Source organism: Bubalus bubalis, chromosome 8 (assembly GCF_019923935.1).
Source record: "Bubalus bubalis isolate 160015118507 breed Murrah chromosome 8, NDDB_SH_1, whole genome shotgun sequence".
NCBI lineage: Eukaryota > Metazoa > Chordata > Mammalia > Artiodactyla > Bovidae > Bubalus > Bubalus bubalis.
The window spans coordinates 53,785,827-53,798,505 of NC_059164.1; the positions used below are offsets into that span (position 1 = coordinate 53,785,827).

At 36.2% G+C, this 12,679-nt stretch overlaps 1 protein-coding gene across 10 annotated transcripts in view; it reads right to left on the bottom strand.

Annotated features, from left to right (window-relative positions):
* FOXP2 (forkhead box P2) overlaps window positions 1-12,679 on the bottom strand; it is a 661,296-nt gene that overhangs the window by 366,255 nt on the left and 282,362 nt on the right. The window lies entirely within an intron of this gene.

Sequence of the window (12,679 nt, forward strand, 5' to 3'; positions counted from 1 at the left end):
TGAGAGTAATTAGTGTATGCTGAAGTAAACTGAGTTTGAAAGCTTACTCAACATTATTAAGCACCCTTTTTGAAAGTAGTAAATAGCTTAATTTAATTTGTGCCCGTTAAAGCACACAGACTTCCAAAAACCAAGATAGTACTGAATTTACTCTTTAACCCAAATCATATTAATAAATGCAGAGGAAGAGATGTACAAATGATAGTAGCCAAAGATTATGTGCTTGATTTATCTTTTTTTTCACCATTAATATTCATCACAGACTGACTTAGGCTTATCAAAATCATCAATGCTTGTATGATTTTTGCCTATGGTCTTAAAAACCTAAACAAGACTGTTGCAAAACCCAAATGTCCTAAAAAGCTACTCAATTTTACACGTAAGAGATTATGTGAAAACAAAATGTGAGCTATCTGTAAAATATAGCTAAAAAATTTAATCCAAAAGAATTAAAGCAGGGAGGTATTTTACCTATTAAATAAAAGTGAGATTTTCTGTAAGTAAGACTAATGACAAACTATATATCTACAGTTCAACTGAATATAAACAACCATGTGTTGTCCATTAGGGAGACATTCACTCAGGGTTATTTTCCTAGCTATGGTGATGAATTTGCACCAATCCATCTACACAGTCTCACCCAGTTCTCCTTGTCACCAACTGCACACATTTGCCAGCCAGCTGGCTGGGGTGAGGGGCATATCCTATGCCACATAACAAAGAGAAGTTTGCTGGCCTGCACCAGGATGAAGCCCATGACCTCTCCTTCATTAACAATAAGGACAGCCACGTGAGCTAACTGGTCACTGATTAAAATAAATGTATACCTTGCAGACCAGAAACACTAGAACCAAACTTCAATGCATTGATATGAGGAACATTTATTTTTGCATTCTCAAACAAAATTTCTTATTTCTGTTATGAGAACAAATTTCATGAAACTAAATGCTGCAGTCATTACAACAAAATCACTATAAAATTGAAAGGGAAATTAAGCACCAAAAAGACATTAAGTACTTAAGGCTAACTCAACCAAGGTTAATTTCACTGGTTAAAAGTCAACTTTAAATCAAAATGTCTCTTAAGAGGAAGGATCCAAATTAAATAAACTTCTAACAAAATACTCTTAATGAAAATGATCAAAGACATACAAGTAAGTATCCCTTATAAGTAGGAATAATAAATCTACCCCTTAACAATCACAAGTTTATGCTTTCTTTTATTGTTACTTTAAATTTTACTTTTGAAACGCATGGGCTTCCCTGATAGCTCAGTTGGTAAAGAATCTGCCTGCAACGCAGGAGACCCCAGTTCCATTCCTGGGTTGGGAAGATCCCCTGGAGAAGGGATAGGTTACCCACTCCAGTATTCTTGGTCTTCCCTGGTGGCTCAGATAGTAAGGAATTCACCTGCAATGTGGGAGATCTGGATTGGGAAGATCCCCTGGAGAAGGGATCTGGCCTGGAAAATTCCACGGATTATATAATCCATGGGGTCACAAAGAGTCTGACATGACTGAGCAACTTTCACTTTCACTTTGAAATACATATATACACATACATACACATCAGCAACAGGGGAAGGGACATGAAAGAAAGCAACTTCTAACCTAGAGGATATATTATAATAATATTATAAGCATTATTAATGTATAACCTTAAAAAAGATCAAGTAAGAATAAAATATGTAACATGGAAAAACTGGACAGTCATAATTTAGTCAACTCTTATGCTATTTCCTTATTAACACTAGAAATAGTTTATTTAGTTGGCATCTCCTCTTGGATATACATCTTTGTGTTTGTCTTCTTTCATTTCTAGTCACATCCTTTTGAAAGGTGAGCATAGAAAAGGATACAACAGAGTCTATTTACTTTGTTTAAACATTATAATTTTAATGCATTTACATTTAAGGCACTCACATTATGTCACTGACTCATCTTTCCCCACATAAGGTTAAAACTAAGCATGTCTACTATTTTATAAGTCATCCAAAAACCTATACCTAGTTCTCCCCACTCAATCCAATTATTCGTAAACCTGTGCTTCCGTAACAACTGTATGCACTTATAGCAAGGTTTATATCTAATCACAATTATTTCTTAAAATGTCTTCTCTTCCATACTTCTAAAATGCACATGCTAGCTCAGTCGTGTCCAGTTCCTTGAGACAGCATGGTCTGTAGCCCTCCAGGCTCCTCTGGCCATGGGACACTCCAGGCAAGAATACTGCAGTGGGTTGCTATTTCCTCCTCCAAGTGATTTTTTTCCAACCCAAGGACTGAACCAGTGTCTCCTGCATTGGTAAGTGGACTCTTTATCGCTGAGCCACCTGGGAATCCCACTTCTAAAACAGGGACATGTCTTAATTCAGTTTTGCCTTTTTAGCAATAAGCTAAGTGCTTTACATGGCCTTCTCTCATAGCTCAGTTGGTAAAGAATCAGCCTGCAATGCAGGAGACCTGGGTTCAATTCCTAGGTTGGGAAGATCCCCTGGAGAAGGAAATGGCAATCCACTCCAGTATTCTTGCCTGGAGAATCCCATGGACAGAGGAACCTGGCGGGCTACAGTCCATAGGGTCTCAAGAGTCAGACACGACTTAGCAACTAAACCACTACCACCACCAAGTGCTTTACGTATAAAAGAAGATGCTTAGTAAGTGAACACTGGATAGAAAAAAAAAAAAAAAAAGTGAATGAATTTCTATTAAATTTTACTTTGTTTTGGCCTATGACCCTCTTCATATCTTCCTGAATAAGGATTATTTTAACTCTGCCATCCAACCTTGCATTGTCCTTAAATTTGATAGTCAGGTCTTCTATACTTTACTCAAAGTCAGTGACAAATGTTGAAAATGATAGGGCCTCTAGCATGTCAATCATGGACCTTGCTTTTAGCTGTCAAGCATCAATTAACAAGTAATCCTTGAATGTGATCATCCAGGCAGCTACACTCCATTTAATTCTATAGCATATTTTTCTCTAACTTGTTCACACAAATATTTTCACTTTGTCAAAAGATCTGCTATAATCAGGATTGATTATATTCACAGCTTTCACTAAGTATTCTACCGAAAAAGAAAACAAGTTTGATTTTAAATGGCATACTATTAGTGAAAAACACATGGTTTCTAGTAATACAAGCAATTTGAAAGGTTCACACACTTTCAACTTATTTAACAAAATCACTGGACCAATATGGACAATTCTACGAATATCCAGCTTCTCTACTTTTAAAAATTTGTCCCTTGAGCTCACTCTAATCATGTAAACTCTCCCTGTTTTTGATATCTCAAGTATTACCCATTTTAGTTTTGTGATAAGCATGAGCTGTTTCAGTACTTGGATTCTACATGACCTTAGACACTAAAGTAGCTAAGTATTCTCTCTCAAGAGTTCCTCTGTAATCTGTTTTTTCTATCCTTTGCATATTGCTCTCCTTAAAAGAAAAGAAGCAAAATAAGACTTGAGCTCTACTCTCTTACCATAATCTTTTAACATCTCACCATTTATTCTAAGCAATAAATTTTATGCATTGTTCTTTCAGTGTGAACAGTGCTCCAAAAAGATCTAACAATTTTAATTTCCTTGCCATTTTTGTAAGCCTTACATCAATCTCAAGTTTATCTTCTCTGATATTTTCTCATGGTTATGACCTAATTTTCTATTAAACATTTACTCTAAGTTCACAGATTTTTTTTCTGTCTTTTTTTTTTTAATTTATACTCTGTTCATCCCACCCCACAGGTCATCATAGTTTTATCGTATCAATATTGTTAGAATTTTAAGGTTCCCTTTTAGGATTTTTAGCTATGGAGTCACTTAAATCTTTAGGTATTCTAACTAAAAAACTAATAAATGACTTATAAGTATTATTTGCATTACATGGCCCCTTCTGGGTTACCTTTCAATCTTCATCAAGAGCTAGCAATCCAGTCTTAGAAAAAAAGTATTCCATAAGCAACTTAGATGCTTTTTTTAAGTGGGCTTTTACTTTTTTATCACACTTTGTAAACATTTTTAATAATATTTAAGATATTTTGAATTAACAATAATGTCAAATATAATAAGAAAAGATCCTTAGATGTCATGAAATGTTAAATTTGCTGAATTGTGTGAATGCACACTGACCGTTATTTTAAAAATTGTAACCAAAATGTCTATAAAAAAAAACAAATCATTTTCAACTCTCTTGCTCTTAAAAGTTGTTTTTTTATTCCCACTGAAATAATTATTTTATAATTTGAGCACTCTTAGGTATAGAACTATTACTATTATTATTGGCTGAATAATTTATATTTGAAGTCTACTTTCCCTAAGGCACACAATCTGCTTCTAAACATAACCAGGATTTTTTTCCTTGACCATTTCAAACTTTATTTTAATATGGGAACTATCTCAAACATTCTTTTTCCTTTTATAGCGTCAACCATCCTTCTATACTTGTTAGAAAGAATTTAGTCCACTGAGGCATTTTCCTATATGTTTTTCTCTATGTTCTTACAAGGACCTGAAATCAATTCTTAATTATCCTAGGCAAATTGTGCTTTCAACTTCATATTGACATTTAACACCAAATATAATTTGTTATATAGTTTGATCATGATTTGAGTACTGTTCCTAATGTTTATTCATATTTCCCTAACATTTCTCTGATGGGAGATCCTTTGAAACCAAAGCATTGCTCTGTCCACAGGAAGAGAAAAGCCTCTGAAGAGAGAGGAAGGAGGGGCAACTCTATCTCAGCTGACAACGATGCTGCCCTTCTCCAACAAGGTGTGCCTGATATTAAAAGACTAAACAAATTCAAAAATTACCAGCACCTCCTAATAAAGCTAGAGTAGATTTTCACTGCTCAGTTTTAAGAGCACAGAGAATATGGAATCCTTTGTGCATAGAACACCAACTATTACCCAAAGCCAAATTAAAATGACTTTTGAATGGTTTGCAAATTACACAAAATTACACATTATTCTGCTTGTCACTACTAGCTTGGAAAATTAAGAGATGATTATATTCTTTATATCTTAAGCTATACAGTAAATATTGTGGTAACTTCCCAATATCAATTTTCATTTTCCTGATAACTGATATTTTGGCCTAAATATTGTACTACTTAGAACTTTTTTGGTTATGAGCATTAGAAAACCTAATTTATGGTTTAAGGAAGAAGGAATTTTATTTTCACATAATAGGAAATTCAGAAGTAGTTGGGTGAGTTTGATTTAGTGACTCAATAAGTCACGAAGGCTTTACAGCATTGGATGTATCCTATCGACAATTTTCCTCACAATCAAAAGATGGCTGCTAGGAGAAATCAAGGCAACATGTCTTTCTTTTCTTTTTTTTCATTGAAAGGGGTAGAAAGGAAGGAGAAAGGGGGAGAAGGTAGGAGTGAAATAGAAGAAAGTAGGGAGGGAGGCACATTTCTTTTCACTTTCTCTTAAAAGAAAGAGTATTCCTAGTTGCCTCCAGCCAACCTCTCCTCATTTATCACTGACAAATCTGGGACAAATGACAATTTCTTAATCAGCTATAAGCAAGAAAAGCAAGAAGAATGAAACTACCCTTAAATGTTAATTATTCAAACTGCACTGCTGCTACTCAGAATATCTGGTGGAATAAATATTGAAAAGCAAATATGTTCAGGGTAGATATCATAGATATAGATCCTATAGAATCAATGTATTTGGGAACTAATTCCTATGGGTGCCATATGACCCAGTTCTGTTCACTGACACTGGAGAAGCCATTTATTGGAGACTTCCAAGACAAAAGCTCTGTAATTTCTGAAAAAGCTATAGAAACTGTTAGGGGAAGCACACTGACTGAACCACCCACCCTGGCCAGGCACCATAGTAACCATTTGCATGAGTTGTTTTATGACAGCAGGTCCTGGTAAGGAACACGGAACTAACAAGCCACCATCAACCTAAAGAGTTCAGGAAAGGTCAAAAGGAGACACCACATGTCTGACCATCTCCCAGAATCCTTCTCTCTGGCATCCATCTTGGCTGAACAAGGCCTGCACCACCAGGAAGGACTCTGAGTCACAATGATTGGCTAAAGACAACCGGGAAACTAATCCCATCACCATCACTGCAAGCCGTGTGGCAGAGCTGTTCTCCTGGGTTCCCTTACTCTACTGCTCTCCACCCGGGGGCCCTTTCTCAATAAAATCTCTTGCTTTATCAGCACATGTGTCTCCTTGGACAATTCATTTCTGAGTGTTAGACAAGAGCCCAGTTTCACACTGGGACGACCCAGAGGGATGGAATGGGGAGGGAGGAGGGAGGAGGGTTCAGGATGGGGAACACATGTATACCTGTGGCGGATTCATTTTGATATTTGGCAAAACTAATACAGTTATGTAAAGTTTAAAAATAAAATAAAAAAAAAAAAAAAAAAGAAACAAACAAAAAAAAAAGAGCCCAGTTTCAGGCCATCACTCCTTATTTCTCTTCTAAGATGTGGCTAGAGAATTGTATAGTCCTTTGAGTGAAGAGAAAGTGGATATGGTAGACAAAGGAGACAAGCTTAATGACATCACTGAACTAATAAAGCAAACCAATCAACACTCATACTAGTTTTTAATTTCCAATTAGTTAAAACAATCAACCCCCATTTCTATTTTTTAGCCATTTGAAGTGGATTTCCTAAATCGCTGAAGTTTATCCCCGGGTGATAGTAGTAGAAGTGAAAGTCACTCAGTCGTGTCAACTCTTGCAACCCCATGGACTGTAGCCCATTAGGTTCCTCTATCCATGGGATTCTCTAGGCAAGAATACTGGAGTGGATTGCCATGATAGCAGTCTGCAATTATTTAATGTAGGAGCAGTATGTTTTCAAGACAAGATGATACTTTGAACAACTTAAGCACCACAAATATATGCAATCACATGTATTATGATGATAAATTCCAGTGTATGAGACTCCAGCCTTACAGTCTTACCAAGGTTTTCAAATAACCAAGAAGAAACCTAAAAGTTAGTCAAGTTATTAGAAAAAAGGCAATAATCTAAATAGTACATTTGTACTTCTAAGAAATTCTGTTCACTAAGACTGGAGGCTTCTTAATTCTGATTCTTCTCTTATCCACAACTGGTTGAAATATGTTCTTCAGGGGCAAAAATTAACCTCTCCTCATATCATACAGATAGATATCAGAGGCCTTAAGCTGAGGAAAATTTCTGAGTGAACACTATGGACTGGCCCCATTTTCCTTTGTTTCTACATGGGTAATCTTTCATTTAATCATGAATATAATTTAACAAATCTATGTCTATATTATGTCAACAAGTGTCCTGTTATTATTTTCAATCACAACTATCATTATTCAGCTTTGACAAAAATATTAGAAGGATGCATCTGTTTTATTAGTTGAATTGATAAAAATATTTCTCTATTACTCTCACTGACACCATTTAAGAAATCTGCAATAACATGTGGTGCTCACAAAGCCTTCCTTGATTTTGAACCCAAGCTTTAAAGCTTGCCAATATTTACACATATGATGCTTGCATTAATAGCAACCGGCAATCATTCCTTGCTTTCTGAGTAGGTGTTATTTCCTGGAAATATGTCTTAGAGGTGCTATTTCCTGGAGTCCTCATTTAATTTCTCAATTGTACATTTTCAAGTTTAGCCACACAGAGGCCACTTTCTTGCCTTACCATCTGGCCTGACCCTGAATTAACAGAATGTCCTTTATGTCATGTAGTTTATAACAAGATGATTAGTCATTTCATAAAATTATTTCCCAGATTAATCACTCAGTCAACCTATGTAGCACACAAAATCAACAGTATGCAAATACGTGGTAAGATTAAAATCAGTTACTTAACTGGAACTGGAAGCTACTTCAAGTGCTAGAAGATATATTTTATTGATTTATTTACAGATTAATTTATTTACTGCTATGAGAGAGTAAGGCTACTTTTTATGCTTTCGGGTTTCTTAAAGGGGGAAAGCCATTTAGTCCTATAAAAATCAATGGAGGCTCTTGACTAGGTAATGATTGTGATAAAGATAACAATGGGATTAACTGATTAAAAATGATAGCAAGAAATAATGTCAGAAATTCATCAATTGAGGACAGAAGTATTTTAACAGAGTTAAATATCACTTGAAGATTTGGGCACCTGAAGGACCAAGATATAAAACAATTATCCATATTAAATATTAGTGGCTAAGTGAGAGAAGCAGAGAGTCCAGGAGAATAGGAGAACAGATCTTTAAAGGGCATTTTTTTCAGGGTACAGAGGTACAGTTATCACAGGTGTAAGAAATAATGCTATTCACCACTTGCCCCAACTAGATTTGGCCATCACCTTCAACAGGCTACAGCATTTGCTCCACACAGATACACAAAGTTTAGTTTGTTTCCCAGATGATGCACATGATCAAAGGTTAGTGATTTTTTTTAAATGATATAAATGACTTGCTACAAATAATCAGCTCTGTGGCATGTTTCAGTTCACCAGAAGTCCTAATGCAGTCTTCATTACATTCCAAAAGAATCTCATCTGAGCCATAGAAAAATAGGAAAAGTCTTCAGAGAAATAACTCTGACCTAAGTGTATTATTAAAAATATGAATTCTTTATTTCCGCTCCTGCAGAACAAAGGTAAACACCACACATATGGTTACTGGATATTCTGGTACCTTTATAGAACAGGCCCTAAGCCTAAAAGCCCAAAGTAGCTCAGCCTCCCCATGGGATAGGTAAATCAAAGTGAGAGTTAAGTTTGATCTCATTCCAGACTTGAACCACCTATGGTGGCCAAACTAGCCTGGTACTTGTGGACTCCACAGAGGGGCCCACACAGGTCAGGCTAAATGCTCAGTTCCCCAGTAGTTTGGCTTGTTTCTGAAAGAGTGCCTATTATTTTTATTTCCCTAAATCCTAGAAGGGGAGGAGCACTGCTTTTGAGGACAAAAAAGCATTTTTTCACCAGTGTAATACTCAAAAACATAGAGAACAAAAGTTAGAAGGTTACTTACAGATACATCATATCTTATAAAATAATTATAGATGGGTGACTTATTCATTTTCCTAAAGAATACAATTCAGAATTTCAAAGAGTGATAGGGAAAGCAATAATCATGTTCATTTATTTACATATATGAAAATAATTGTAACTTCCATTAAATAAAAAATATAAAAACTATGATTATACATAGTCTCTCCTCAACATATGCTTTTTCAAAATATCCCATGTTAAAAAAATAACTATGAGATATCATTTGTATATTTTTCATGAATATGCAATTTCAAAACTTTTAATGGATTAAAAATAACTGAGCAGGTATTCAGGGAGATTTTTAACTCCTTTAAAAAACATATAATACAGAGGAGGAAAAAGAAGAAATGGAGCATTTAGAAACTTGGATTTGAAGAGAATAGAAGAGAATTAGGATATTACCCACAGGATCCAGGGAGACCATTGTTTTTAAGATGAGAGCAATTTAAGCTTATTTGTTCCCTTTGACAGTCTGAGAGGGGGGATGGGGAGAAAGCACAGTCTTGGTAGGTGCTGCTTCACTGATATTGGCATTTTGCCAACCAGTATAGCAAAAGGATGAATGAGAACAGGGAGTCAATATGAAAAAAAGGATATGCAGTGGAAGTAGGAAGTAAAAGATTTGATTAGATATGGCAATGGTCAGAAAGTGAAATACTGGATTTTTGATTTGGAGAGTGAAACTGTTTCAGATAATGTCAAAGTTTAAAATGTGACAACAGGAGTGGGTTGTTAAAGTAGAGCAAATATCAAGACTATGTGGACTAGTCAAGAGACAGTAAAGCTATTGTGTGAGATAGGTCATATACATCAACTCAAAAATCACTCAGTATAATACTATAAATCAACTACAGTTCAATTTAAGAAAACAACAGTTTAAAAAAAAAATCACCAAATATGATGATGAGATATGTTGTGGAGAGGAAAACTCTACACTCTTGTGACTCTGTGAGATGTGGAATAGGGAGGAAGAGTTCTGTACCAAGTTATTCACTGAATGTGAGCAGTGACCACCAGATCAGCATATGACACTGGAGAGGAAAGGTACAATGTGATACAGTCGAATGACCCAAGCCTTCAAGAAGGAGTTGGCTTCATAAAATGAGTTATCTCTTTAAAACAAAGTTTCAGAAGTAGCCCCGATCACTTGTGAGGTCTTACTAAAGAAAGTGCCCAAACTTTCCTACATCTTTTTAATATTACAGTACAGGGAGGCCTGGCGTGCTGTGATTCATGGGGTCGCGAAGAGTCGGACACAACCGAGCGACTGAACTGAACTGAACTGACAGATAATTTGCAATGTTGTTATTAGTTTCAAGTAAACAGCAAAGTGATCACTGTGTGATCAAGAAAAAAAATAAAGCATGGGTATAATTTTATGAATATTTTCAACACAATTAAGTAAGCTGTACAGGATAACCTATACCAGCTCTCTAGACAAGGACTGTATCTATCAACACAAGAGTCCTTATTGCTTTTCATAAATCCTTTCAAAAATGGACTGGATATTTGAGGATATACTTTATCAAAGAGAGAAATAAACCTATGAAAGATGCTCAATATAATTATTAAGAAACTGAAAATTAAAACTGCAGTGAGATACTATTACACACCTATTTAAATAGCTTAAATTAAATACAAATCATGCCAAGTTTTAGCAAGGGTTAGAGTAACTGGAATTCCCATCCAATGCTGGTAGGAATGTAAAACTGTACAACCAGCTTGGAAAACAGCTTAGCATTTTTTAAAAAAAAGTTAAATATGTATGTGATCCAGCCATTCCACTTCTAAGTATTACTGTTAGGGGAAGCACACTGATTGAAACCGTCCACCCTGGTACCCTGGCCAGGCACCATAGTAACCATTTGCATGAGTTGTTTTATGACAGGAGATCCTGATAAGGAATACAGAACTAATAAGCCACCACCAACCAGAAGAGTTTGGGAAAGGTTTAAAGGAGACACCGCGTGTCTGTCCACTTCCCAGAATCCCTCTCACCAGCATCCATCTTGGCTGAGCAATGGGTGCGCCACCAGGAAAGACTCTGAATTAGAATGATTGGCCAAAGACCACCTGGAAACTAATCCCATCACCATAAAACCCAAGACTGCAAGCAGCGGCAGAGCAGTTCTCCTGGGTTCCCTTACCCTACTGCTCTCCACCCGGGTGCCCTTTCCCAATAAAATCTCTTGCTTTGTCAGCACATGTGTCTCCTCGGACAATTCATTTTCGAGTGTTAGACAAGAGCCCAGTTTCGGGCCCTGGAAGGGGTCCGTCTTCCTGCAACATTACCTAAGAGAAATGAAAATCTCTGTCTACCTAAAGACTTGTACATGAATGGTAAATAGCAGCTTAATGCTTAACAGCCAAAATCTGTAAATAACCCAAGTGCCCATTAAGAAGTGAAATGATAAACTGCACAGTCTATGAAATGGAAGCTTACTCAACAATAGAAAGGAATGAACTACTGAAAAATACATGGATGCACCTCAAAATAATCTGGGAGAAAAATGGCAGACAAGAGCATACAAGATAGGATTCTGTTTATATTGTAAAGTAAAAATAGTAATAATAATAATAAATAAATGATAAATGGTTAAAAAAAGAAATTAAAAAAAAAGACAAAGAAATGATGACAAAGAAAATCAATGACAAATAAAATTGGTGTCTGCCTGCAGAAAATGTAGAGGCAGGGACAGGTGAAAGGGAGGGAACACAAAAGGGATATAGGAAGAAATCTAGCGGTTGTCAGATGTGTTCGTTATCTTGATGGTGATGATGTTTGTTGTCTCATAAAGACTTCCCAAATGTGTATATTTAAATACATACTGTTTATGTCAGTCATCCTTCAAGAAAGCTGTTAAAAAGTGTGAAAAAATTTATTTTTACCTTCTTACTTGTCCCTGTCTCTGGAATTAGAGACAATTATATATTCAGGGACTCCTGAACAGTGGCTTGGACTCTCATGAGAGGGTTTAATCAAGGACCATGGCCAGTTTCATTCTGAATGGCATTAGTAGTATACTGTAAATGACATTAAATGAGGTATACACTGATTCATACAAGAAGAATGTTATGGGATTGTATTAAAAAAATAGCATCAGGAACTAGATGCTTAAAAACATAAATATAATACATAAATTTTGAGTGACAATGACTATCTTTCTTTTATTCATTCAAGATATACTTACATGCAGATAATTTTCAGACAGGTATTGTTTATTTCTTCATATGGGGTATTACACAGATCCTTAGTGATATGATTTGATTATGGAACTTACACAGGACTGAGGAAACAGACTCTTGGAGGGCACAAACAAAACCTTGTGTGCACCAGGACCCAGGAGAAAGGAGCAGCAACCCCACAAGAGACTGACCCAGACTTGCCTGTGAGTGTCTAGGAGTCTCTTGCGGAGGCGTGAGTCAGCAGTGGCCTATTGCAGGGCTGGGGGCACTGAGTGCAACAGTGTGTGCACAGGACCTTTTGAAGGAGGTCACTATTATTTCATTAACTCCACCATAGTTTGGTCTCAGGTCAAACAACAGGGAGGGAACAGAGCCCTGCCAATCAACAGAAAATTGGATTAAAGATATACTGAGCAGGGCCCCACCCATCAGAACAAGACCCAGTTTCCCCAAAAGTCTCTCCCAAGAGGAA